This window comes from Ammospiza caudacuta, chromosome 5 (genome assembly GCF_027887145.1).
Source record: "Ammospiza caudacuta isolate bAmmCau1 chromosome 5, bAmmCau1.pri, whole genome shotgun sequence".
NCBI classification, from domain to species: Eukaryota; Metazoa; Chordata; class Aves; order Passeriformes; family Passerellidae; genus Ammospiza; species Ammospiza caudacuta.
In genome coordinates this window covers 3,777,281-3,804,684 of record NC_080597.1, presented here as the reverse complement: position 1 = coordinate 3,804,684, position 27,404 = coordinate 3,777,281, and the positions used below count along the sequence as shown (strand labels likewise).

The following is a 27,404-nucleotide window of genomic DNA, read 5'->3' as shown; positions in this document are numbered from 1 at the left end:
AAATGGATGTTTGTGCATCCCATCCAGAAGGAAAAAAAAAAAAAAGTAGAAGTCTTTAACTTACCCAAAAATGCCTACAATTTTTTTCTTGCTACTATCAACGAAGTATTTCAATTGTGTTTGGTTTTGTTCACTGCACAGAGTCATTACCAATGCTGAACACACTCAAACATAAAATCTCTCTGAACAAACAATTCCTAATCCAATGTTTCATCATTTTAATCACACCACCAGAATTTTTCTGGGGAAAATAAATAAAATCAGAAATCTGCTCTTGTTTAAAACAACATTCATTACATTGTTATTTTATGTATTCAAAGCTACTTTCAGTCTTGCAATACTGGCCATAAAAAAATCAATTCATGGTGATGAATGAAAAGAAAAACTTCAAATTTTTTTGTTAAATAAATTCAAGAAAAAAGTGAATAAAACACAGTTCCTTGCAGGCTGAAAGGGGCTATTCCACATCTTTGCATGGAGGAATAAACCTGGGGCCAAATCACAAAACTTAAGAGGTTATAATGGAAAAGCAAAATACATCTTACACATGTGTATTATGAAACTTAGAAAAAAGAGGAGAAAAATTGAAAATAGGGACAATATTTTTAAGTCTAATGAAGAAAGCAACAGTTCCCAGCCTGACTGGAATTGAACCTTTTCCAACAGTTTGCAGGAGATGGGATGAGGTGAGAAACTCTAGAAGTGCCTCCAGTCTGTCAGGTAACCCATGCATAATTTACATTGCCCAAGCAGGGTCATCTGTCTTGCACTTCAAAACAATTTGTGCACCCTTATTAGAGTTTAATAATAAATCCACAGTTTCCCCTCTGTTTGCAGGGGTGAAATAAAGAATTTTTTATTAAATTATTAAATTATTTATTAAAGATATTATTTATTTAAAATTATTTATTATATTATTAATTTTTTTCTAGAATAAAGGAAGTATGTATATGACAGACATATAGGAAACGAAGACAGAGAAAACTGTCATACTCCAAGGGAAATATTTTCACTTCCCAGGGAATTCAAAACACTGCTGTCAGTGTATTGCCACGCCAAAAAAACTCCCAAACATAAACCAGATGCTTCATGTTGCCCACCTAGGGCATAAATGCATAAAATATATCAATTATGCCAGTGGATTACACCAAGAACATCCTGTGCTAAACTTCCTGCAAGATTCTAGGAATTGTTTTAAAACAAGGTGGATGAAGAAACAGCCCAAAGGAAGCAGTAAATGACAGCTCTTAACAAGAATGTTTCTAGAAGACCCAAGCCAATGCTGTCTTTCAGAGCCCTGAACCACTGAAAATTAATATAGTGGGGGAAAAAGTTAATATAATAGGCAAAAAAAAAATTCTGGTGATGCCTATGTGTACACAAATTTTGTTATGAGACCAGAGATAAAAAAGAGCACTAAATACGCTCCACGGAATAAGAAATGGAGAGATGTTTTGTCGCTTTACAAGAGGGTGATATTAGCCAGATAAAGAGAAATATTCCCAAAAAAAACCCCTTTCTGTTGGATTTAAATCAAAAGAAAAAATTTCCTCAGAAACAAGAAATAGACCTCAAGATGCAAAACTGACATCTGTTTTATTAAAATGCAGACATCCTCAGGAGATTAAGTAATTCTGCATGGTCTCACACATCCAAGGATTGCTAGAGCAGGATTTGAATGGAAGATTTAACTCAACTTGAGCACACAGATATGAGTGGCTTCCATCTTTATCACTTTCAGCTTTTTCTCTTTTGAGTATATGGAAATATCCAGCACAAAAAATTTTGTTTCTGGTATTAAAATTATTATTAGAGTTGCAAATTTCATCAAAATAATTTACAGGTGTAGCATGACAAGCCAGGTTTTATCAAACCTATTGGTCTGAAAAACAATCTTCCCATGAAGACAAAAGCACAGCAGTCATCATATTACTGAAGGTTTAACTCCAGTTTAAAAATGAGTAAGCTAAAATGTATTTACTGGAATTTAATTTAAAATGTATTTACATTTTAATCAGAAAAAGTAACAGTCTGCTTGCCTAGTGACTCTTTCAAGCTTTAAACTGTATAATATCTTTTTTCCCCCTCCTATCACAGCCTGAAATTTAATTAAGATTAATTTGATCTACTGGTCCTCTAGGAATTGGACAAACATAATTAATACATTAGGCTGAAAATTCAAACTTTTATTAATGGGCTCAGGCAACTCCACAGGGACCCTCAAGTCTTTTAAAAAGTTAATCCTCATGTAAGTGTTGTGTCTTCAAACACTGGGCTTTTCAGTGAGAACGAGCAAAACTCTTTCCCTGCCCAAAGGAAAACAAAGATGTGCTAATTCCCCACAAAGAGCCAACAGAATAATAGCTGGACATATAGTGAAAAGGTTCTTTGTCCTGAAAGGCATAAATGCATCTCCCTGCATAAGGGATGACTGTGCTAACTGGAGCACTGCTTATTCTGTTACACTAAATATTGCCTCAGGACCTCAATGACCATGACATGGCAAGGCTCCGTGCCCATTCATCAAGTTCCTTCACAAGAATGACACCCAGGCCAGGATTTCCAGGTTCTAAATCTCTCCTTGGAGGAAATTAATGTGGATGATGCAGGATGGCTTTGAGTACAGCTCAAGAATTCAGTGTGAGCCCGTCACCTTCTGCTGGAGACTGAGGGAGCCCTTCCCTGAGAGAGGAAAAATCCATTTACAATGCCAAAACTCGTCTGTAGTGGCTCAAAGTTTTGTCACCTATAGCATCCATCTATAATTAACTCAGTAAATATTTGCTTAGTAGTGATGCTGGGCAGGTGACTCCCCAAGATCCCCCCGCTAGACCCCGGTGAAAGCAGGGAGATGAACACACCCCCAGCCTGCAGAACAAACAACACTGGAGTAAATTCCCTGTGGAAAATCAGGCAGGAAGGTGGGGTATTTATAGAAAGGGGAGTTAAAGGCACTTGGTGCTCTTCTTTTTCAGCCACTCTTTATTTACACTGATCCTGGCAATCATGGGATGGCTGCAGAAGGGACCAGGAAAGAAAGTTCTCAGCACAGTGCTGTCAACATGAAACTGGATTTAAACACCTCCTCCTGCAGTGAGTTCCAATACCATGGCAAAGCTTTGTGCCCAGAATGCTACAGATTTTCATGGAAATGCCAGCAATGAAGGTTGCATGCAGTGCAGTGGGCAAAAACAAACACAGTGGGCACAGACAGACTAGAAAAAGAAATATCTATTACCAAACTGCAAAAATGATGCAGTAACAGGAAAATGAGAATATTTTGTTTAATGTTCGTGAGCGAAGTAAAAAATGTTTTGCATACAAGGCTTACTCAGAGACATAACAATTCACAGAATTAAAAACATGACATATTTTTCAGCCTAATTCTTATCTAAGTATTGAAGTGCGGTTTTTTTCGGTCTGCAACCACTCAATGCTGATACAACAAAGAGCCTGTCAGTCCTGTAAATCATATCTTTAAGTGCCAGTGAGACATGATTATGTGTTATTCAGGTTACATGTGCATTCCTCTTGACAGCATGAAAGCTGGTAGTCCTCTAGCCAGGCAAGAAAATAATTATTTCCCCATATAACAATGCTTAGACTGTTCCTAAAACCCCAACTTTCAGCTTGGCATATTGTTTTTGGTTTGGTTTTTTTTTCAGAAATCTGCAAATCCTTTCAATTTGACAGCTTCCAGTATTATTTTCACAGTGAACTTCCTAGCAAAAGCAGTGCTGAAAATTATATTCCTCTGCCACAAACTAAAGGAAAACTTTTTGCCCCAGCAAAAAGGGCAAGAACTGGGACACAGCAGCAGATGCAGGAGCTCTCTGGTTAGCTCGTACTCATCAAGAAAGAAAATATTGATATTACAGTGTTTTTAGTTATTTTTCCACACATTTCACTGCATTATGTTCCAGCTTAAGAAAAACAACAGGACAAGGGAGGAGTTTGGGCAATTTTTCCCACTGAATTTACAGGAGGGAAGGCAAATATCTGTGGCCTTGCACAGTTATCCTCAGCCACTGTCCTGGGGGCATAAACTGTACCAGGGCTACCAAACTGGGTGGTTATTTGCATTCCAGACAGGACTGAGATGCAAAGCATCAACAACAGATTTCTAATTATAATTATGCAAAATATCACCCTGCTCCCAGGTATCAAACATCAGGAAAGAGAAGAAAAATTAAAAAAAAAAAAAAGAACTGTGGTCATGCATAATAGCTCTGTCCTCCACCTCCAGGAAAGGCAGAAAATTGACTACAAGCTCTTTTTTAAAAATATTTTACACTTGCCTCCTCTTCAGGGAGATTTACAGAGGAAACAAATTACCTAGGGCTTGCAAGCTGCTCTGCAAAAACGTCTTAGCATAAAGGTTCAGGTCACCACTCTACATTTCTTTGTATCTCTAGCCTTAGGCAAGTTCAACTTGTTTACCAAAACTGGCTCAGAAAAACCCCACCAAACCCACAACAAAACAAACCAAAAATAACCCACAAAGTCTATAGAGGAATATTTTCCAAGGGCAAAGAAGAATTTGCAGGATTAGTTGAGGGCTAAGATTCTCTCTTGTGCTTCCTGGGGAGGGAGGAACAATCCCCACCTCACAATACCCTGAAAACACGGAGTTTTCTACCTCCTGAACCAGGAAAATGGACTTCTGCTTATCAAGGAAACATCAGCACAAGCAGGGCCCAAAGAAAGAGAAATTTTTCTTTATTTTTTACCCCAAAGGCACCAGAGCCACCACTCAGCGGCATCACTCAACGATGAGATGCAGGCAACAGGAAGTCAACAGCTGGAACTGAATAAGCAGCCAAAAAAAGGTACCAAAAATACCAAAAACCTACAAAAGTCAACTGTAGCAAGCTAGCAGGATTTACCATGGTGAGAAAGACCCTTTGAAGATTTTTTTGGCAGTCAGTCAAGGCAGATCTCAACCACACATGCACACAAAGTACACCAAAACCAGGGGTTTCCACCCCTCCCAGCCCCTCTTCTCTCCTACCCAAATGCACTCCAGAACATGAGACCTGCTGCTGTCTGCAAACAGCTCCCAGATGGTGCTAAACCTTCAGATTGAACAGAAACCCAAATATAATTCAATCCAGCTGCAAACTCAGCCTGTGCTCTGCTCCACTGAGTGCGTGGGGGCACCAACAGGGTTGGCTCAGTGTCCTACACCACAGAATGAGTGTAAAACAGCACCCAAAATAAGAGAGAACATCTTACACAGGAGGAGAAAGAGAGGAGCCAGCACGTTCTTGGGTGTAGGAGATGCTGGCTTCCCTTTGGATCCCTTTGGATTAGAGTTTGGCCCAAAAAATGGCATAAAAATCAAAGAGGAGGGTATAATTCTCACTATAGAATGTAAAAAAGTATTTACACAATGGTTCCTTATATTTTATCCCTATGAAGATTCCCTTCTTTAAGGGAATCTTACAGGAATCTATGCAGCTCCTGTTATATTTTTAGGAAGGGGATGGTGAATAGAGATGTTTGAACTGTCCTGGGCAAGGTCCAGCCCCCAGAGCAAGGTGAGCTTTTACCTGTGTGGCGCTTCAAAGGAAACAATGCACAGGCAGGGCACAGGATGCCAGCTGCTTTTGGCTAAGAAAGTGACTTCCAGGAGCCCAAACCCGGCGTGCAGAGAGCAGCAGCCCCTGCAGTGACCCAGCTGGTGCCTGTGGGAACCCAGGACATTCCTCTGGCTGCCCTGGAGGACTCCAGACCCTGCCAAGGGGGCTCAGAGACCTTGGCACAGAGTCACAAACACCCGTGCCTTTGATTTTAACCCATGGAAACAATTCCCAACTTTGTGTGAAGATTTACAAGCCACAAGGGTAGAATGATAGTTAATTTGTTACAGGGTGAAAAAGTAGAATTTTGGGGATTTAGAATGGGGGTTCAAGAGGCAAGATGGAGGAATCTGAAAGTGTTCTGTCCTTTTCCTCCTTCTTCTTCTTGTCCTCCATCTTCTGCTGTGATGGAGGCAATTTTGGATTGGTTTAGAGCAGAGACAGACTGTCTAACATAGGTGATAGGTATTGGAAAATTATTGTAAATAAAGTACACATGGTTCTTAGTATAAAAAGATAACACCATCCCAACATGGTCAATGTGCCTCAACCCAGCCTGCTGGACAGATCTCAGCAGGTCAAGAGAAAGAATGTAATGGATAAGAGAAAATAAACAACCTTGAAAAGCAGAATCGACGAATCTCATCTTCTTTGGTTGTGGGGCTGGAAAAAAGAGACTGATACCTCAGGGTCATCTCAACCACAGAAACCCAAGAGGTGCCCACGTGCCATGCTCAGCTCCTCAAGTGTCCCTTGCCCACAGCCAGGGCACTGATGGGGACCGACAGCTTGGAGCAGACCCTCCCTGAATGGCCATCAGGGAGCTCCAGGTGAGCACCTGCAGCTCCTCACTCAGCACAGAGAGAGGAGGGGGAGTCACAGACTGCAGCACAGGGAGGCAGGGACAGCAGCAGGGATTCCTCTTCCGTAGCACACCAGAGGTGATGTCTTAATGGAGTTCCCAGACCTAACACACGTGCATAGGAATGCTGGAAACTTAAATGAGGTGTGCACACCTGACTCAGGTTCCCCAGTGGGATGTACAGTTGCCATAGCAACTTTCAAGGTCCGGGACAAACCAAATTTCTGATGCTCCACACTACTGCAGCTGTGGGAACAACATGGACAACAACCACTATTGATACATCGCTATTTTAAATACCAAAAAAAAAAAACCCCAAAAAAAAGTAAGTAAAAATATTCCACTTAGGATCATAAACTCAATATTTTTCTCTAGGAGGTCAAGAGAAGACCTTGTGCGCAACAGACATTCAGAAGCACAATGAGATGTGAGGGGAAAAAGTCATCAAGGAGAACAAGTCCCCATGAGATTAAAATCAGACATCCAGCACCCTCGTTGTGTGAGAGCACATCCTTCAGAAATGTTATTGAGCATTAGAGTTGTAAAGCTGTAATGCCCAGTGCAACACTTCAAAGGTTGATCAGGTAAGAACCTTCTTTAAGACTGGGTCATTAGTGCATACAGGAAAAGTGATTTTACTTGGAAAAGACCTTTCATTCACTAATTAGCATTAGTACCTCAGTAAGAGAACATTTCAGTTTCAGACTGAGCCAGTCTCACCACTGTGCTATAGAAATCAGTTTTGTTAATTGAAGCAGCATTCTCTTGCACAAACACTAAGCTGCAGACTAATTGTTGCAATGGGAATTGCTTTCCTTTATAAGCATTTCTGCAAACATTCAGCTTCATTATTTTATCCATGTCTTTTAGAAACTTCTCATCCTTTTATTCAACTGATCCTTCATTTCCTTTTATTCAATGTTCAAACCTGATGTGGAGAGTTTCTGTCATTAATTCAGAAGCATCCTGGTTTTGCTGATGGATGAAATTGGGCACTATTCCTTTAAATATGATTGCAATACTGAAGTGTAACACCAGCAAAAAAGCTAGCAAAATGTGCCTTCCTTTGGGATAAATGGAGAAAAATTATATCTTGTTACCATCTCAGAAAACTGATGTTCCTGTAAATGATGACTCACTGAATATTTTGTTGTGTTATTTAATTTTTTTTTCCAAGGAATCTTAGCAGTACTTTTTTCTTCAGGAAGCGTAAGGGTTGCAAAACTTCCTTTTCCTCACAATATTATTATCTGTCAAGGGAAAGCCTCCAAGCTGTTGCAGGGGAGGTTGAGAGAACTGTAAGATTGCTTTAAAAATGCTGGTCTTTAGGCAAAGAGCAACAACTCAGTTTGTTTCAGAGAAATAAATGGGTTATTCAGGGGCACTACGGAAGTCACAAATCCATTAGTAAAATCTCTCTGCCCTAACCATTCCCACCACCTTGAAGGTCACCTTTGTACTCTGTCAGCTTCAGGCTGCTGAATTTCTGCTGCAAACTGAACTCTATTAAAGAAAAAAAAGTTGAATCGAGATTAATTTATGACTATGCTGTTTCAATTCTGTTTATGAATTTCAGAATGTACCAATTTCAGCATTCTGTAGTTCTCTACAGGCTGCAGTGACACAACAACGTGACAGATCAGAATCAAGGCACATCTACCACTTGCTGAGAGAAGGGGAGGGTAAAAAAATAAAAGAAAATTTAAAAAAATAGAAAATCACACTTTGTCAGGTCAGTTTTACAGTTTCTGAAATGCCAGTTGTACATTTTAGCACACCACCAGCCTCAAATGGTGAAGGCACTGTCAATCAAAGAATCCTGTCTCAAGCAAGCTCTGGGCTTGTGCTGAGGCGTGGGAGGGAGAGAATTAGATATAATGAAGTGAAAAAACAATTAAGAAATTACAATATACAGGAGCTCCCAGTGCAGCCTTGTAAAACAAGGATCAGTGATGTGGTGAGGGCCAGGTACAGCTGGGGTCACCCAGAGACTCTTTTCGTCTTTCTGCTCTTTTGGCTCACAGCCCTTCCAGGTGAGAAAGGTGACAATAAGGATGGATGGGGGCTCATGGCCTCCACTGCCCATTTTTAAGAATCATTTTGCATACCTTGGGTGAACGTGTGGACTCCCAGGAGCCATCACAGAAGCTTGGCTTTGAGTCAAACTTTGCACCTGCCCTCTTTACAGTCTAATTCCTCAAGTGCTCACTCCCCCTCCCCAAAAGCAGGATTCCCAACTTTGGTTCCTCTTAAAGAAAAATTTAGTGTCTTCTGCAGTATAATCTGCAGCTAAAGCATTGTAACCTCCCATTAAACTTTGATTTTAAAGCACAGGATTTTCTTGAATCATGAAAAAAAATGCCACAACCTGCTTTCAGCAACCTGTAGGCAAAGCTCCCAAAGCCTCTTTGAGCTGCAAGGCAGCTCTCACCCCTCACTCTCCAAGCTCTCCTCCTCTCCCCATGGGAACAACATTTTTAATTCGAATGCTGGTGCCTCAGGTTTCATCCCCAGCAGATGAAGCAGCATATCCATTTCCAGCACTAATAAGTTTCAATGAGTAGTGACAGCTTCCAGCCATGCAGAAACATAGGCAGACTCAGATGTCATTCTCAAAATGGTAACTGATTTGAGAGGGAGTATCACAGTCAAATGGCCAAAACAGAACTCTGCTTTTAAATGACTCATTAAAATCCAGGGCAAATCAAAGGTCCTGATAGCACAAGGATTATTAGGGAAAAAAAAAAAAAAAAAAAACACACCAAAAAAAAAACAACACCCATATTTAATGCGTTAGCTAACATGGTAGAATCCTCGAGAAGATAAAGCAATTTTTCTTTCAAAGAAAAGTACTTATCTTTGTGAGAAAAGACAACTTGCTATTAATTCAAGATAAAAATCACAGTACTGGAGGTGAGCCAGTTTACTGTTTTCACAAGACTTTGCAGACTGAACCAAGATAAAAGAAGAATCTCAGGGCTTTGCAAAAGGGGGATGTGGCAACACTGATATTCCCCACTCCAGACTCTGTTCTGTACCACTGCCATAGGCTCACGAGGTATCATCACTGGAGATTTGAATTATCAGGAGTTTTTGGGGCAGTAGTTTTGGCTTTTTTGTCTAGTGCATGCGATAAGGTATATGGAAATATATGGAAACAAGCCCTCCATCCACACAGTGGATGCTACAAAAACCACAGGGGTCACAAGGAAGAAATTAGAGATGCTAATTTCATTTCCCATGAAATGAAATTGAAAACAAAGCAAAGAGCCTCCTGGCCAGGAACCCTGGAAGCTCTCCTAGCTCCCAACAGTCAGATCCTGAAGATTTTATTGGAGATGCAGTGAGCCCCCCACAACACCATCCTGCTCGTTTCCCAGTCCACAGCCCCCACTTTTACATCTCCATCTAACTTGGCACTGCTGCTACACCCACCTCCACAATTCCAGTACTCACTTGTGTGACAGCCCCTTCCACAGCCCTGCAAGTGACAGGAAATTGTGACAGATTTCACTAGAAAGGAGCTGGGGAAAGTTTACAGAAAGCTTGCTCAGCTTTGTCTGAGGAAACACCAAGTAGTACAACTGAGCATGAGCTGTCAAATGTAATTAATTAGAAATCCCAAATAGCCAACCCTGCACACAAGAGATCTCAGCTGTGTGTAAAATTAACAGCCCCAAAAGATGTAAACCCTCAGGTTTACCTCACTGAGGTGCAGGGAGCATCCAAAAGATGTTATCCATCATTAAACACTCACATCAATTGAGAATTCAGAGTAAAATCAGAATCAGCCTAGATCAAAGAGTGCAATGCAGCACTTTCTGCCTCTCCTCACTGTACACTCCTAAGACAGTAGCATTTTGAGATTTCTTTGTAGTACTACCCCAGTGACATACCAATGAGATAATGTAATTCCTGAGGACTGCAGAAGAACATTAAGGAACATAAAGAGAGACAAAAGAGAACACGAAGTTGGTTTAGATCCCTTCTCTCTCCATTTCTTAAAAAAGTCCTCTCATCTCAAATAAACAGAGGATTTTCTTAGTTTATTTGCTTTTATGTCTGGATTTAGACATTGCCCAGCCGAGTTTTCATGAAAACATAATGCCTGTTTAAAATAGCACACACTTCAAATAAAAGATGTGTCTCACAATAAGATGAGGACAGCAAAAAAATAACAAGAATGGCGACAAATTCTTTTAAATTGTTTCCAAATGATCTAAGTTTCCTTTAACAAAACAAGCACACAAATTATCTTGGGGTTTGCTTTGTTTTTTAGTCGTGGGTTGTTGTTTTTTTGAGATTTTTGAGCCTCAACCTCAAAATCATTAAACAGGCAGACAATTTGTTCTATTAATATCAGTGGAACAAACAAGCACTTAGAGATCAAGGTTCTGATGCTGCAGAAACCCTCTCCCACACAGCTGAACAACTCATGAACATCAGTACCAATCTTTAGCCCAGGGCTGAAAAACACCTTCAAACTCATAAAGGTAAATTTTAGGCAATTTTGGGGCTTTTTTCCTGCTTTTTTTTCTTTCTGTCAGAGCAACAACTGAGTGTATGTCTAGGGGGATTGTGTGTCCAGAATGGAGAGTGCACACTTGGATCAAGAATACTAATCATATATGGTTTCTAATCAGTGAGTGCAGTATCACCATCCCAATGCCTATTAAAACAAAAAAAAATCTGTAGGACAGAAATGACCCCAAGCTCCAGATATGCATCATTTCTAAGGTCAGCTCGTCCCTGCAGGCATGTGTCTGTTACAGGGCAAGAACAGGGGAATAACTGGAAGGCTCTGTAGTTTTATGTCACCGTGGCAAGAACACTGCCTCAGAACATTTCCTCATTACTGGAAGCAAGAGTCCCACGCAGGGAGAGCATAAAGAGCAAGGTCATCTGTAAAATTGCCACATTTTTTCTTTACATCCTAAAGAAGTCACTGCACTAAAGCTCTACAAGGAAGGTTTTAAAACCAAGGAGGACTCACATTGCTTGTGACATATTCCCACAGAAACCCAATTTTTGGACTCCATTTAGTAAATTGCCTGTAGCGACATCTGTAAATCTTGTTTGATAGAAGCCATGAGGAAGACGTGACAATATTGAAAAAATGTTGCTGCTGGTGATGCCTTGAGATGGCTGAGCTAGAACAGAGGCTGGATGGAGTTAAAGAACAAAGCAGGGATTTATCCAAAGGATCTCCTCCATGGATGCACCTTGGGCAGCACCAGAGCCCAGCCAGGGCTGCACCCAAGATGAACCAAAATGGCCCCAAAATGCACGGCCGGGCACGGGCTCTGTCCCTGGGATCAGTTCTGCTCCATTTGCACCTTGCAGTTCATTGTCCCATTCCAGCTTCAGCCCAGGCAGTCCCACCCTGCTTGTTTTTCTCTCTCCAGCCCACGGGGTTTGTGCTCCTGGGCTGTGATTTGGGTCATTTGTCCTTGGTGCCCAGCTGGAGCAGGAATTGTTTTGTCTCCCTGCTCTGTGCACAGAGCTCGCCATGCCCTGATATGAAGCTCAGACCCACACACTAAAGCAGCACAGAATCTGAAAAATAGAAAAGCTAAACCTGAGGCATGACTGGCATTACTGTAAATACTAGCAGAGCACACATCTGGGCATCCCAGAGTCTGTACAACACCAGTGCCATGCTCTAGGAGGCAGGAAGGCCACAAATCTCTCAAAAATCAAAGTGAACCTATACAAGAACATCCCCAGCACTCCCCACACAGGCTAACATGGCCTTAAACTCCTAAAAACTGTTGTGCAAACAAGTACCTCAGTCTGCCATGTGAGCAAAAAGTGATTACACAGACAAGCACACAGTGGCTCAGAAAGTGATGTGAGTTTACACAATTTATCCAGTGAAGCATGAACGATAGAGGTAGAGACTCCAGCATCACCTGCTTTTAGCCTGTGAAGCTTTTGGGGAAAATGTGTGTGTATCTAGAGGAAGAAACCTGGATTGCATCTGCAACTTGCCAAAGTAGATATATATATATATAGATATATCTAGCTATATATAGATACAAAGTGTGTGTGTATATATATATATATATATATACAAAAAACTATACATATATATATATACATGCACAAAGTATATATACATATACACAAAGTATATATATAAAAATTTATATATATATATATATATATATATATATAAATATAAACAACAGCATCCAGAGGGTTGCACCACGTTCTGGCATTCACATGATTACATTATTCACACCCAAAGAACCACTAAAAATTCACCAATGTACTTAGTGAAAAATGCCACTGTTTGCCAGGGGCAGGTAGTTTAAATTACTGTGTCTATTTTCCTCCAAGAGGAAAGCCAAGGAAACTTGATTAATATTTTTCTAGCAGAAATAGAAGGGCAGAAGCCCTCCTCCTTCGTGCACTCTAGAGGTCAAACTAGATGATGTAATGATCTCTTGTGGTTTTCAACAGGTTTTATAGATTATCTGACTTAAAAATAGACACAATGTTTAAATAATAACATTCTCCTGAAACTGAGTGCATGGTAGAACAAGCCTCCAGTCATTGGCTAACGTCTGGAGGAACTAAAACTGTACAAGGATTTGTAATAAACCAAAAGGGAAAATCCTAGGCAGATACTCCAAAATTGAATACTGCTGACTCTCTCCACCTGAAAAGCAGGTGATATATGCTACCTTCTGCACTGCCTGCTTTAGCTAGGTGCAGATTTCCATAAAACAATGCAAATGCAGGATGTGTCTGTAGTGCAGAACCTTACTCAGGTTTGGGCAACACCACAGCAGCAAGGACATCCATCCTCAGCCAGGAGACACAAAAACCACCGTGTCCCATGTAACTGGAGAGACTGTTTCTGGCTCAGTGGAATTGTTCCTTGTCACCTACAACCCAGCTCAGCAAACCTCTCACCAACCTGCATGTGAAGTGCCTGGAAGTCCACTGGGTATCACTTAATCCCACGAGCCACTGGGTACAGCAACAATGGGAATCAGATTACTTTGCTCACAAGTTTTGACAACAGCGATTTCATTCTATTTATTATGATAATTCATAAAGCACCACCAAATGCAGTGCAGGATCTCTTATGAAAATAATTACAGGCCAGTAATGCAGGATCTTGTGGAAGCACACCATTAATTCCTTGACAGTTAGGGAACAAGCCAAAGACTTTGTGCAAATGAAGGATTAGCAAGGTCTCAACACACACATTTCCTTGCACTTAAAATGTGCAGGGAGCAGACCTTATTAAATCAGCATTTCATATGATGCTTTAAAATTATAGCCCCCGAGGCAGATTTTTTTGTACTTCAAAAGACAGTTATCATACTCTGTGTTACAGTCTGGGGTAACAGAAAAACAAATTCCTATCTAATTGTTCTACCTCTGTATACAGGGAGCATAAAATAGTTGCTTTTTCCCACAGCTGTCAAAAATCCCCAGACTTTCACACACAATGAGGTGTCACCAGTCTCTCACAAAGAAAGAACAGTTCTAATACAATGCTATGAATTGTCTTCCACTTGGCTACTGAAAATATTTTGAGCAGTAACCTTTTCTGAACCTAGCATTCAGCATTTTGGTTGTCTCCATATGTGCCTCAGGGCTATATTGTCTGCCTCTGTGTGTTTAACGTGCTTCTATTTCTGTGCAGAACAGCTTTGTGGTTGTACATTTTTATGGTAGTTTTTAAAGTAAGATTTGCCTAAAACTGGAGGAAAAAAAAAAAAGTAGGGCTTGGGACTTTTCTTCTCAGTGCTTAATAATGTTCAAAGTTGTCTGAAAATTTGCTTACCTATAATAATAAAGGACTGAGTAAGGTCCCTGCTTTGCATCCTCTCTGTTTTCAAGGTCCTTGCAGGACAGCCACTATGAAATCATGACACCCATGATCCACATTTGTGTGATCCCTCTAACACATTAAATAACTCAGGTCTTCATAGGTAGAACTGATCCAGAAGCTGCTAGGGAACATTCCTTACAAGTAAAACCAGCATTTTACTAAATATTAAAATATTATTAGAGACAGATTACTTGCTATTGGTAGTTTGACAGCCCAACTTAACAAATTAGAACCCCCTAAGCCCCACCAGAAATACCTGCCAGTGTTCAAACCAAGACCTCATAACAAACAATTAAGAATGCAGAGAGAACTTGCAAAAGATGTTGCATTCTTCCAAACTTTTCCATCTTATCTCAAATGTTTACAGAATAAAGAACAGACACTTTCTTCAAGCCACAGTTTTTATCAATCCTCTCCAATATTCAGGCAGCACAATATTCTTCTTTTAATGCAACCAAGTAACCCCCTCTGAACCTCAGGAGATGTTTGCAAAATAATTGTTCCCCCTCACTGCTCCTTTGTTATTACTTTATTTTTTCCACACTCTTGTTACTTCAGGCAGAAATAACTTAGAGATATTATCATCAATTTACCAAAACAGAATTCCCCTGAATTAATTTTCTCTTAAGTTAGACTTTTACAATTAAATTGTACATTGGAGCTAAATCTAATGATTTCCAACCTGGCTGAAACTAATTGGCTCACTAAGTCTACAGTTTAATTCTTCCCCCTCTCTCATTTTGCTAACTAGAAGAGAAATGAATCTACCTTCAAGCCTGTTGGAATCAATCTTCCTTTCTCTTTCTCACAATTTATAAGCCAGAGGCTTAAAAAGCGTTCATATCCGCTTTTAACAAGCTGGTTATGTGAGATAAGCACAAGAACATTAATAAAAATAACTCAGCTTTAAGTCATGGATGTTTTACAAAAGTAGACCTCAAAAAATAATAAATTGCAAAGACTAATTGTGATTTATACCATGTTACTTTTCCTATACTACCCATTATCAATCATCTCTAAAAGATCCCTTCTTTTATATGCCAGAGTCATAAATGCAAATGCTGCCAGCTCATTGCTAACCAGGGACACACTGCACAGCACAGATACCCCCCAGTTAGTCCTGGGACCTCTAAACATACTGCAGAATAGGGTTTATTTTTTCCAGTTATGGACTTTTACTTCTTTATTAAAATTATTTAATTTAAGTCCTCCAAAGGTTTCAGAGCTGTGCCACACACTGTATTTCAGTATGGTGCACACCATCACCTTCTCCCCATCCTCAGTGTCTCCTGAGTTCACAAAAACTCTATTTAGGCAACAGCAACACAACCACTGGCACTGAAACTTTTATTACTTCAATTACAACAAAGCAGCTGGTGGTAGTAATAACACTACTTAGCATTTATATGCTGCTTTATATCTTCAAAAGCCTGTATAAATATTTGTTAATTAAGCCTCACAAAACTCCTGAGAGTCAGATATGTTCTTTGTTTATAAATAGGAAAACTGAGACAGAGACAAAACAGCTGTTCCAAAATTGAGATTTTTAGATTATTTTAAAAAAAGGGAATGGAGATGTCTGGACAATAACTTTCAGAGTTATAAAAGGACGGCTTAAAATACTCAAAGAACCCACTGGGACATAAACTCTCATGCTCTAAGCATCCACCTCCTCCAAAAAAAAATAATCAGTGCTGTCCCTGGGAAGACACAGCTCCCTGCTGCCAGCTGTCCTAAGCCACTTGCATGACAACATTCATATAAAAAGTGAAAAAACCTGTAAAATTTGAAGTAGAACTCGTTCCACCACACATCCGAGGCACTTCTGAGAACGTCTTAATGTCATATTCAGTAAGACTCTTTACTGAAGAGACTTTCTGGATGTGTATTAGACACCTCACTCACACAGGGAAAACAAATGCCTACACACACTCCAACGCCTCCCTGCAAGGTCTGGAGTTGTAGAACTGCGTGATGAGAGCTTAAAATTACTGCCTTGACAAAGCACACACATTGTAGGGAAGGCATGACTTAAGCCACAAAGACTTGACTATCCCTACAATTTCACACACCACATTTCCCACCGAGAACATGGATCTGAAATGCTTTAGAGAAGACTTTGGAATAAAGGACACAAAAGGAGAGAAAGCGTTGGGGTTTGAGTATGAAAAAGCTTTACTGCAGGAAGTGTCATGAAGCTGAACACGTGCAATTAAAGAGTGATGTAAAACAAAAAGGGAAAATAGGGGTTAAATAAAGAAATAGAAGAGGAAAAAAAATAAAGAACAGGAGAGTTAAAGTTATATCAAGACCCAACAGTAGGATATGGAAGATGGTGGAGAAACGTGGCTGAGGCAAGCAGAGAGGGAAGGAGAACCTCAGAGGAAGGGACACTGTGACTGCAATGGAGAAGCTGTGCCTGTTTCTTGGCAGGGCCAGGACATTTGTCACCCTGGGGTGACTTACCTAAGAGACACCAAGGTACAAAGTCCAGATTCCCCACAATGTCCTGCCCTCTCTGTGTGAGATAGCACAGAGAGGCTAATTACCAGTTAGCCCGGATTTATGGGCCTTAACGAAGTTTGCTGCTAAAACAGAAACAGATCCCATCCTCCAGCTCCCAGCCCTCTGCCCTGGACAAGGCTTTATCCCTGAGCACAGGAAGAGAAGGAAACAGAAAGTTGAAACATTACACTGAGGGCTGCAAGAGCACAGGAAGAATTGCAAAGCAATAAATAATGCTGGAAGTGGAGCAGAGAATAAATAATTCCACTTTGGGAAAAGCGAGTCTGAGATGAGATTGAAGGGGAAGAAGAAAACACATGTATTTCATATGCAGCCTGTTCTGAATGTGAAACACAGATGTATATTTTTATCTCCAGCTGAAGGCAGTACAATGCGCTCATTGCCTTCTCAAGACATGTTGTGCAAAGCTGAAAATTACTTTAGAGGCACAAGAATAAATAGTTGACTTTTCCACGCCATTTTTTAAATGGCACAGGAGATCATCAAGCTAAATTTTATTGCCACATGATAACACAAACTCCTCCCGATGTAACTCAATTTCCTTGCATTATCCTTGCCAGATCATTGAGTTCTCCATGTATCTGAGTGCATAAGACAATGTACAAGACGAATGTCTCACTCCTTCTACAAAGGTCTCACATTCACAGGCTCTGAGTAATAGAACAGCTCATTCAGAAATATTTTTATGAGGTACACTGGGATTCTCATAGGCATTGAATGCTTAAGAGAATCCCTGCATTAACCAGATACCTAGCACCCAGAAACACCATGTGTCCTCCTAATCTCTTATGGAGTAGGGAACAAAAAGCTTTCTGCAGGCTAATTACTTCAAATTATATTTTACACTGGAAACAAAGAGATCTTTGTCTCAGGAAATAGAGAAGACTACACCTCAGACACACTGTGGAAACAAATAAAAAGATGAGCGGCCTCGGAAGAAGGAAGAGTACATTAGAAGGGAGAGCAAAGTCCTCAGTTTTCATGAAAGGAGCATTCAGAGGGATGAATTGAGCGCTCTCAACCACCCCAGACTGAAAGAACGTGCTCATTAACCAAAGTTCACATTTCAGGTGAAAGACAATTCACTAGGACCCTTAACGGAACAAAACAGAGCAAGATCAAAGTCTACCTAAAGGCAAAACATTGACAAAATTGGGATAATCTTGTATCTCACCAGGTATCTGCAAGTATTGAGGAGCAGACGAACTTCTGTGAGCTCAGGTATTTCTCATGTGTTTTAGAACAAGTTTGATGCAGCTGTTTTGGGGAGGGGGTGTTAAAAATCATTCGCTAATGGGTGTGGGTTTATCTAATGGATAGCAAGCAGGTGCTGCTAACACCTCACTTCCAGCTCCTCTTTGCAATTGAGACAATTTCTGGAGGGCGAGGAGAAGGGAGAGCTGATGGAGAAGCAGCAATCCTAGCGCCTGATTTTCTACTTGGTCAAATCTTTAAAAAAGCTTTTACCTGCAGAAGCAGAAATCAAAGCAATAAATACAAATCCGCCAGGAGTCACTTCTTTATTTTCCAGTCATAAACATTGCTGAGCTAGAGATAATAAGAGAAACACCTGTAGTGCATTTAGTCTGAGGCAGCTACAGCAAACTCCAGCCCCAAGAACCAGCTCTGGCAGTTTCACCATCAACCCAGCTGAACGCAGCTCCCCTGCACTCATGGAAAGCTGGAAAGGAATCAGGCGTTCCCCATCTCCAGGGGTAATCTATAAAATCCAGAAAATCCATGGACTGTGAGATTATGGATTATTAAAAGACAAATCCTCTCTTTCGTGTAAACCCAACGCATTCTTGAAAAGAAAACAAACAAAAAAACCCAAAACAAAATCAATAATGAAACAAAACAACAAAAAGACCAAAAAACCCCAAACAACCACGTTATCTGTATGAAAACTTTTTTTAAGTTACTGGATATCCATAACACCTATCTTCATTCAACAGATACCATTCTTAAAATCATTAATTTCTATTAATTATTCTGTTGAAACACTCTAAGTTTTCACAGTATTCCAGGAGAATGGTTTAATAATTTTGTGTTTATACTGGTGCTTTTGGTATTCTTTTTTCCTCTGTAGCTTTACAGAGAAGCTAACAATTTCCATGGTTGGTCCAAGTGACAACAGGAGTGAGAACAAAGGCAAGTAGAATCCCCTGTCACACCACCACAGTAATGAAGACGCCTGTCATGCATCAGAAATCCACACAACAGAAAAATCCCACAGAAATGGACAACTTCATGGAAAAAAAACCGCTAACTCTGCACCTTTGAGGCCAGAGACATCTGCTAACTTGGTTTGTTCAAGGTTGCTGGAGTCTATTCATCAAGAGACAAAGGTAATAAATGCAAAGAAAGTAATTTGTAATTTGTTATTTCCATGTCAGATCTTAACCCTGTGGAGATTCACAGCATGCCTAACTTTAATTACCGAGACAGTGGAAGGGAAGAAAGGACTGGAAGCGTTCAACTAGTAGCAATTCAAGGCCCTGGTTTGGCTAACATTTTAAAATGTTACTAAAAGTGACGTTACAATCAAAGCCATGTGTTAAGTGATTGCAGGCTCACGGCCACAGCTCAAAATGAAACAGATCTTAAAAAGCTAATGCTAACAACATTTCCATTTGTGATTCATTTCTCATCCCCCAGTGTCAATGACACAAAATTAGGAGGGGAATAAAAAAAAAAAAGAAAGAAGAAAAGAGTCCTTCCTCACAAAACAGATGTGGAGTTGTTTCTTCCCACGCCATCATGGTCCTTTCCAAGCAGGCTGTGACTCTCCCAGAGTCAGTAGCTGTAAAAGACACCTTGTCTTAACAATCCCCTTCAGAGCACTGTTTTATAAACAGCTTTGCAAATGTTTTCTACACACACCCAAACCAGCGTGACTGATCTAGGTGAAACTTCCAATGACTTTATGCCTAAATTTCTCTACGGGCACAGCAGGGAGAAATGGTCATTCAGGACTGCACTAGCAGCTGAAGTTCATGGCAAAACAAAAGTTCATCATCTAACTTGGAATTCGGGGCAGAAAAATGAAAATCCTAGGTTAAATCAGAAAATAAAGCTGTACAAGACAGAATGTCATTGTTTTGGATGAATAAACTGGCAGATGAATCAGAGTCCAGCTCTAGAGTTAAAATAAAATGGCACCAGTTACACCCCCTCCCCAAAACCAGGAATTCTAGTTTCTTCTGGTCTGTAGCATTTAGTAATGGAAAAACTGGAGAACTAGCACTGAATACAAGAAATGAGCCTCTTATATACTGAATTTTCGCATTAAAAAATATACTTGAAATGGAGATACAAGGATCAGACTGCACTGTAAGCAACAACTCCAAGGTGTTAAATGTCTTTTCTTTCTTGCCACCATCCCCAGAGCAGAGAGGGGAGTCTGGAGGAGTCACAAAGGGCTTTCTTTTTCTGCCTGGCAGTCAAAATCTGTCTTTGAAAAAATATTTTGCATTGAGCAGTCATTCACTGTATGAGAAAAGATGCAGGAGCTGTAACCAGGAATGTAAGAGCAACAAGTGGTAGACACTGAAACCAAAGTTAGCAAGTGCTTTGTTGGTGCAATCTTTGTCATGGGGACTTCAAGTCTTCTCTCATCTCCCCACAGTAACTGAAGAATTCTTATATATCTGATCTGTTTTGACCCTTGGGGCTTCAATTATTTGACTTCAGATGTTAGATTTTAATAAGCTGTCACCCACAGGGGAAAAAATGCAGTAGTTAATGTGACTGATTCACCATCTACAGCTGGACTATGGACAGAAAAAAATCAACTCTATTTCAAGAATGTAGTTGTCATCAAGTGGAAGACTTCAGTACTTTTTCCATCTGTGCATTTCACAGCAGAAGTAACTCCAGATTAATCCTGCCCTCTCCACTACTGCTGTATATAACTAGCACCTAATCATTGCTGGGTGTTGCTGCTCCTGGGGTGTTAGCTCCCTCCAAATAAATCTAATGGGACGCTTTTGTCTGCTTTCAAAAATCACAGAATCACTCAGAAAGCAGCACTCAGAGCTGGGAGAAGGCATAACTCAACACCACAGCCTCCATGAGTGCGTGACAGCACAAGCCAGCTGGGCAACTCAAATCCAAAAACCAAAACTCAAATCCAAACCCATTTCCATTTCCTTTGGCTCTCCAGAAAAAGCAGGGACAGCCACAGCGTGCTCGTGTGGAGCCTTGAGCACAGTATCTCCTTACCTGAGAGCTAATAATGCCTCACTCCCTGTGAACTGTGAATCAGGAGCAGATATGGGGCGTCTCCCTTACACCTTGGAAACACTGCTGGCTCTTTGCAACCTCCACCGCCCTCTTCCTTATCAGAACCCAGGAAACTCCTCAGAGACCTTAGCACAGAGCCCAAGACCCCTGTGCCTTTGATTCAGCCCTTGGGAAAAACAATTACCAACCCTGTATGAAGAATTACGAGCCACGAAAGTTTAAGTAGAATGATAGTGGATTTATCACAAAGTGAAAAATAATTTTTTTAGAGTTTTTAGAATGGGGGTTCAAGAGGCAAGATAGAGAAAGAAGAACCTAAGTGTGTCCAGCCTTTCTTCTTCTTGGCCTCCATCTTCAGCTGTGATGCTGGCACTTTTAGATTACAGTAGAAGCTCACTGTCTAACATAGGTGATAAGTATTAGAAAGTAATTGTAAATATTGTACACAGTTTTTGGTATAAAAAGATAACACTGCCCTGGGGGCAGGGAGAATGCCTCTGTCTTGCTGAGCAGACCTCAGCAAGACAGGAGAAAGAATTTTATAGATAAGAAGCAATAAACAACCTTGAGACCGAGAAATGAAGAGTTCTGACTCCTTCTTCGACCATCAAGCTGAGAAAAGACTTTCTAACTTATCTCAGTCACTCTGAGCAGCTAGAGACCCCAAAACTCCCTGAGAGGGAATCACCAAGTCACTGCAAGCCTGGCCCTGGAGAGGTTTCTCCTCCTCACAGGGCAGGGGCTGCAGCGTTTCCATGGGTATTCCAGAGAAAGGAAACCGGCCACACAGTGCTGATTAAGTATTTCCAGTTGCTAACAACAAAAAATGGTCATTTTGATGTTCTCCCATGCAAGCAACTTTTGTAGCTGACATACAGACATTGCACAATCACAAACGAGAAGGAAGGCAGTCAGTCGGAAGGGAGGAGGACTTATTTTTGATGATGAAGGAGAGGAGTAATTAAAATATGATCTATGCTGGGAAGGCATGCGAGGTCCATCACTTGGTTAATATTTCAGCAGACACAATGCAGAGGAGCAATACTTTTACCTTCAGCACTTCACCTCAAGTAAACAAAGCAGACTCCACCAAAGGTCACACCACTCTGGAGGGTACAAGACTCACCAGCCAAGGCAAAGCACAATTTCTGAGTGGAAGGATTGCTTCTCAAACAACATCCTTAAGAAAAACCTGTTCCACCCTTTCTTCTACTGCCTGCTGCTAGGAAGCTTGAAATTATGCTTTAGGGGAAGCTGCAACAACATCTCGCTCTTCGTGGATACAGTGCAGCCCTACTGAGATCACGGTGGGGGTCAGGAGCACCTTAAATTATTCCTCAAAATGCCCCTACCCTGTTTCCAAGGTGTGCCCAGGTCACTGGCACGCTGGCAATGAGTGCGTGTCACGGCCATGAGAGGGGCAGAAGGAGCAACGACAACAGGGAAAGTTACGGGAGAGAACGAAAGGGCTGAACAGCGGGGAGGACACGAGGGACAGCAGGGGAGAGCACCGAACGAACGAGGGCATTCAACAGGATTATCCCACCCAAAGCTGCTCCGCGCCCGCTACCGAGACGGAAAAACCAGCTGAACCACCGCGGGGAAAAATACCCATGTAAGGACTGAAAGGGGGAAAATACCCCAGTAAGGACTGAGAGGGGGAAAATACCCCAGTAAGGAGGACTGAGAGGGGGGAAATACCCCAGTAAGGACTGAGAGTGGGGGGCGGGAATACCCCAGTAAGGACTGAGAGGAAGGAAGAATACCCCAGTGAGGACTGAGACCCGAGTCACCTGGGAGAAGGTGAGGCAGGAGGAAGAGGAGGAGGGCACGGCTGGTGCCCCCGGCGGGGATGCCCAGCCCGGTGCGGGCAGGTGTGGCGGCACCGCAGCGGCAGCAGGAGAGAACACACACACCTACACACATATACACACACACACACACCGAGGGCTTCGCGGGTGCACAGCCAGGCTGGGAAAAGCTGCGGCACCGACCACCATCCCCGGGGGGGACTCTCAGCGCCCTGTCCGAGCGCAGGGCAGCGGGGACAGGCCGGGGCAGCGCCCCGCAATCCGCCCTGCTCCGGCTGCCCCGCCGGCTTCTTTGGGGTCGCGGAACGACCCAAAGGGGGCTCGACACCAGGGGGAAACCCCAGCCCTCCCCGCCAGCCCCTTCCTTACCGTGCCCCGAGTGCTCCTGCCGGGCCGGGGGCGGCGGCGGCCGCGGGGCTGCGGGCGGGAGCTCCGCGCTGCCAACAAAGTGCGGGACCGGGGCGGGCAGCGGAGCCGAGCGGAGCCGAGCTCCCTCTGCCGGGCACCCGCCCCGCCCCGGCCCCGGCTCCAACCCCAGCCCCAGCTCCGAGGCCGGGGCGGGCCCGCGGAGCGCAGCGCGGAGCTCCCGCAGCGGCGGAGCGGCCGCACGGAGCCGCCTCCTCCTCCTCCCGCTCCCTGCGCGCCTCACGCCACGCAAAGGTGCTCAGAGCAGCGCCCCGTGGGAGTTTAAAGTCATCGTAAAAAATTTTTTAAAAAATTAAATACAAGGCTACACACAGAACGTACCACAGCTCCAATGCAACATCCCTTCCCCGAAAGAGTAGGTGTAGCCAAAGCACCTTTGGAACGAGCGGGCTACGAGAACAAAAGTCTCCCCCCTCCCCCGTCTTCGCTCGAAACGCCGGATGAAATCTCCCAGCTGTTTATGTTGTTATCATCTGGCACGGCGTTCCGCCCCGCTCTGACAATTTACACGTGGCTCTGGCTCCCAGAGCAGGGGAATGGTCCCTATCGGATCGGCCGCAGGTAGCCAAAGTCCTCTCGGCTACACTGTTAGCACAGCCGGGATTGCTCTAATGAGCCACTTCCCCTCCTCAAACCCGGCTGTTCCGCGAGAATCTGTTTTCTCTGATTTCTCTTTCAAATAAATTTTTGCCTTATGTGACTCCAGAGAAAAGCTACAAAGCATAAAAATCTTTTGACAGCATCAGACATGTGAAAAAGAACCTCTGTGTAGTGTATAGGAGAGCTAATATGAGTTTTGGGGTTCTGTTCCTGATATTTGAGGTCTGTTCCTGATTTATGATAGGATTCAATCGCCAATACAGAAAGAATTACACACCTGCTTAATTGCGTTCCCGAGGCTCCTTCCAGGCTTCACCAAGATCCCGTAGGAAGATTAAAATCATATCTGGACCAAACAGCTAATTCCACCGAGCCGCGGTTATCAAAATGGAGCAACAGGTCCTTTCTGCTACAAAGTTTCTGTGATTCCAGGCCCTCTCCAAGAAATCTGCAGGGGGAAAGTATAAACTAAGGAAAGAGCAGCTGCTTGCTGAAGTTTCCACTCAGTTCCAAGAAATGAGACTTGGCAGGTCCTCGCTTTTTATAACGCTCCGTGACTCATTTGCAGAAGCAGGTGAAGTCAGAGCCATCACTGCCAGAGTCCTGCCCCTGACGGCTCCTCCAGGGAACACACGGATTTTCCCGATTTTGAAAAAAAAATATGAAATGGGGAGGGCGATATTGCTCAGCTACTGCTCGCAGCAGGTCCGGTTGCTGAATCTCTTCTCGAGTGGTGCTACTCCATCCTTGACCTGGTGCTTGCCGGCAAATCTTCCTGAATTAAGGTTTGAATTCTACAGAGGGAGTTATTTTGGCAGGTTCGGGCTGAAGGCAGGAGCAGCAGCAGGCGAGAAGCTCTATGTGGGCTCCTGAGAACCAGGCAGGAGAGAGTAACCCGAGCCTGCAGATCAGGCTGGGAGAGGTGGGGCCTCTCTCCACAATTGCTTAGGAGTTCACCTTAACCCCGCTTAAAAGGAAAAAAAAAAAAAAAAAAAAAAAAAAAGAGAGAGAGAGAGTGAGAAAGAAAGAAAAGCAGTTCAGCCAACTTCCCCCTCCTGGCTCAGAGTCCCTTGTCCCTTGTCGTGCTGCATCTTCTACCAGCTCTGCCTTTGCTGTTTTTCTGGTCCAGAAAGTCCTCCACAAAAAGAGGAAAGTACAAAAAAAAAAAAAAAAAAAAAAAAGTGAAATAAATCCACTTCTGAATACCCAAACGAGCACTGAAATGTGCAGATACCATATGGTTCCCTAGCTGGTTCCCAACAAACCTTCAAATCTTAAAGAATCTGATTATGGAGAGGCTACCTAGGCAATTCCTGTGAATGAAACTTACAGGAACAGTGACATTTCCAAACTGTGCCAGATGCCATACACATACTCCCTAGGTAAATAATAACAGTAATTGATTCTTAAAAGCTCTTACCCCATGAGAGGTAGAAAGAAATTCGAGAGATTCTCTTAAATAAAAGGTTGGGGACGGCTTCAGTCCTTGGCAGCCATACACAGTGCCTCTCTTCCCCCTTTATCCTGGATAGAAGCCCAAGCCCACCCCCTGCTCCAATTCCCCTTAACAAAGGACAGAACACAAATGCAGAAGACCATTGTGGGCTGATAATTTTGTTTGGTTTCACTTGGAAAGAAAACATTTTAAAGGAACAGAGAACATAAAGAGGAAAGGAAGTGGGATGCGAGAATGAGGGGAAACCAGAAGGATAAATGGGAGAAGAAAAAATTCTATGACTATTCTTTGAGATGTGTACAGTAGGTATGGGCATTTATAGAATTATTTCACATGAGTATGAAATTAATATTGCTGCAGAGAGGAAGCCAGAACATCGTAACACAGGGGACAAAGAAGGCATTTCACCAACGTTTGTCTGCTTGGGGAAAAGACAAAACACACCAAAGAATTTCCTCCTGATTTTCTGGGCTGGGAACCTGCAGGACGCTGGAGGTTCCACTCTCATTGGAAACAGACACCGCTGTATCCATAAGGTTTTCAGAAGAAAAAAATATACAAAGCAAGCCTGAGTCTTCTATTGATTTTAAGGCACATGCAGCTCAGTGAGAAATGGCAGAATTGTTCCTGATTTAGGTCATAAAAATGCAAGATAAACCCAGAAGAATCCACAGCAAACTAGAGAAACAAGAGACTGGCTTTTCGTCCATGTTACTCCATTCTTTATGCTATAAAAAAAAAATTACAAGTACAGAAAATATCTATTTTCTGCTTTAAAAAAATTATTTATTTGCTGCTTAAAAATTACATTATATATTTTGCATCATGGCTAAACATGTTACTATCTATAAAACTATGCAGGTAAGACAATTTGAAGAGCAGCCATAGAGGTTCTTCTAGTCCCAAAGTAATTTGCAGTTTGGTTGGGAGTTTCTTTTGGGTAGGTCTGGTTTTAAAGTATTCTGCTTAAATATGTCATTCTTTGTGCCATAAATATATGTGTACATTTATATACATGTACACATATCTTTATGTGTACATGTATATATGTGTGTACACATATATATGTGTACACACATAAATACATGTGTACGTGTATTTAGATCATTTATGGAAGACACTAAGGGAATGTGATTAATTGTTCTAAATTCAGATCTACTATTTATCTATGAATAACATAATGACCTCAAAATTTGTAAGGTCTAAACATGTTTAGGACATTCTACACACTTCTACATTAACTAAGAAGCTGGGGTCTGCTACTCAAAAAATTACCTTTGGATAAATTTTCTAATGTGTTTGGGTTCATCCCCCTGCCCAGAAGAAGGGGGAAAAAAAAGGAATATAAAAGGATTATTTAAAGACCTCTTCTCTCCTCATTAGTTGATTCCTTTATTGAAAAGTTTGTGATTAGTTGATTAATATGACATTACAGACCCTACTTGCAGTTTCTTGCAGAATCTACTTTCTAAGGAAGGTTGATTCAGGCAAACAAAGCAGACCAGAGAGCTACCCACAATCCAAACGTGAAAAAGAAGGAGGAACTCAGTGTGTCTGAAATCCTCACAGAAACTGAACTTCAGACTCAGTTCTGAACCAGAGGGAAAATGTCTCGCTCCTGGCTGACTCATACACTCTATCCCAGCTACAGAGCCAAAGAATTCCCAGAAGTCTCATTTCCATGTAAGAAATTACTCTTGAGAAGAGCTCAGGGATATGGCAGGGAATGGATCAGGTGAGAGTGAGGTGTCTGTCATGGCATGGAACTCCATGGAGGCTCCCAGTGACTGTGACAGATAAAACTGCCTCCAAGAGCTGTCATGAGTCACTTTGCCCAAGTTATGATGAGAGACCACTCTGTAGAGCAGAAAAGTTTGGTGTTGTTACAGAAAGAAAACACTCAGCTCTTTGTTCATGATCCTTACGGTGCCTGCATTCCCAAGTCAGGGAACATGGAGTTACATCTCCTGGGTGTTCTGCTCTCTGTTTAATGTTATTTGGAGTTTGCATCAGTAAATGCACACCTTCCATATTTGTCCCTTTG

General features: G+C 42.0%; 1 protein-coding gene across 3 annotated transcripts in view; it reads right to left on the bottom strand.

Annotated features, from left to right (window-relative positions):
• Nucleotides 1-24,557, bottom strand: part of EPS8 (epidermal growth factor receptor pathway substrate 8) — a 124,879-nt gene extending 100,322 nt beyond the window's left edge. For 2 of the 3 annotated variants that reach the window (XM_058806093.1, XM_058806095.1), the window contains exon 1: nt 24,182-24,557. The gene's annotated coding sequence lies outside the window, so the exon portion shown is untranslated. Of the gene's footprint in view, nt 1-23,247; nt 23,324-24,181 lie in introns of those variants that run through there. The other variant, XM_058806094.1, reaches the window with a different exon arrangement.
• Nucleotides 24,558-27,404: the final 2,847 nt, after the last annotated feature.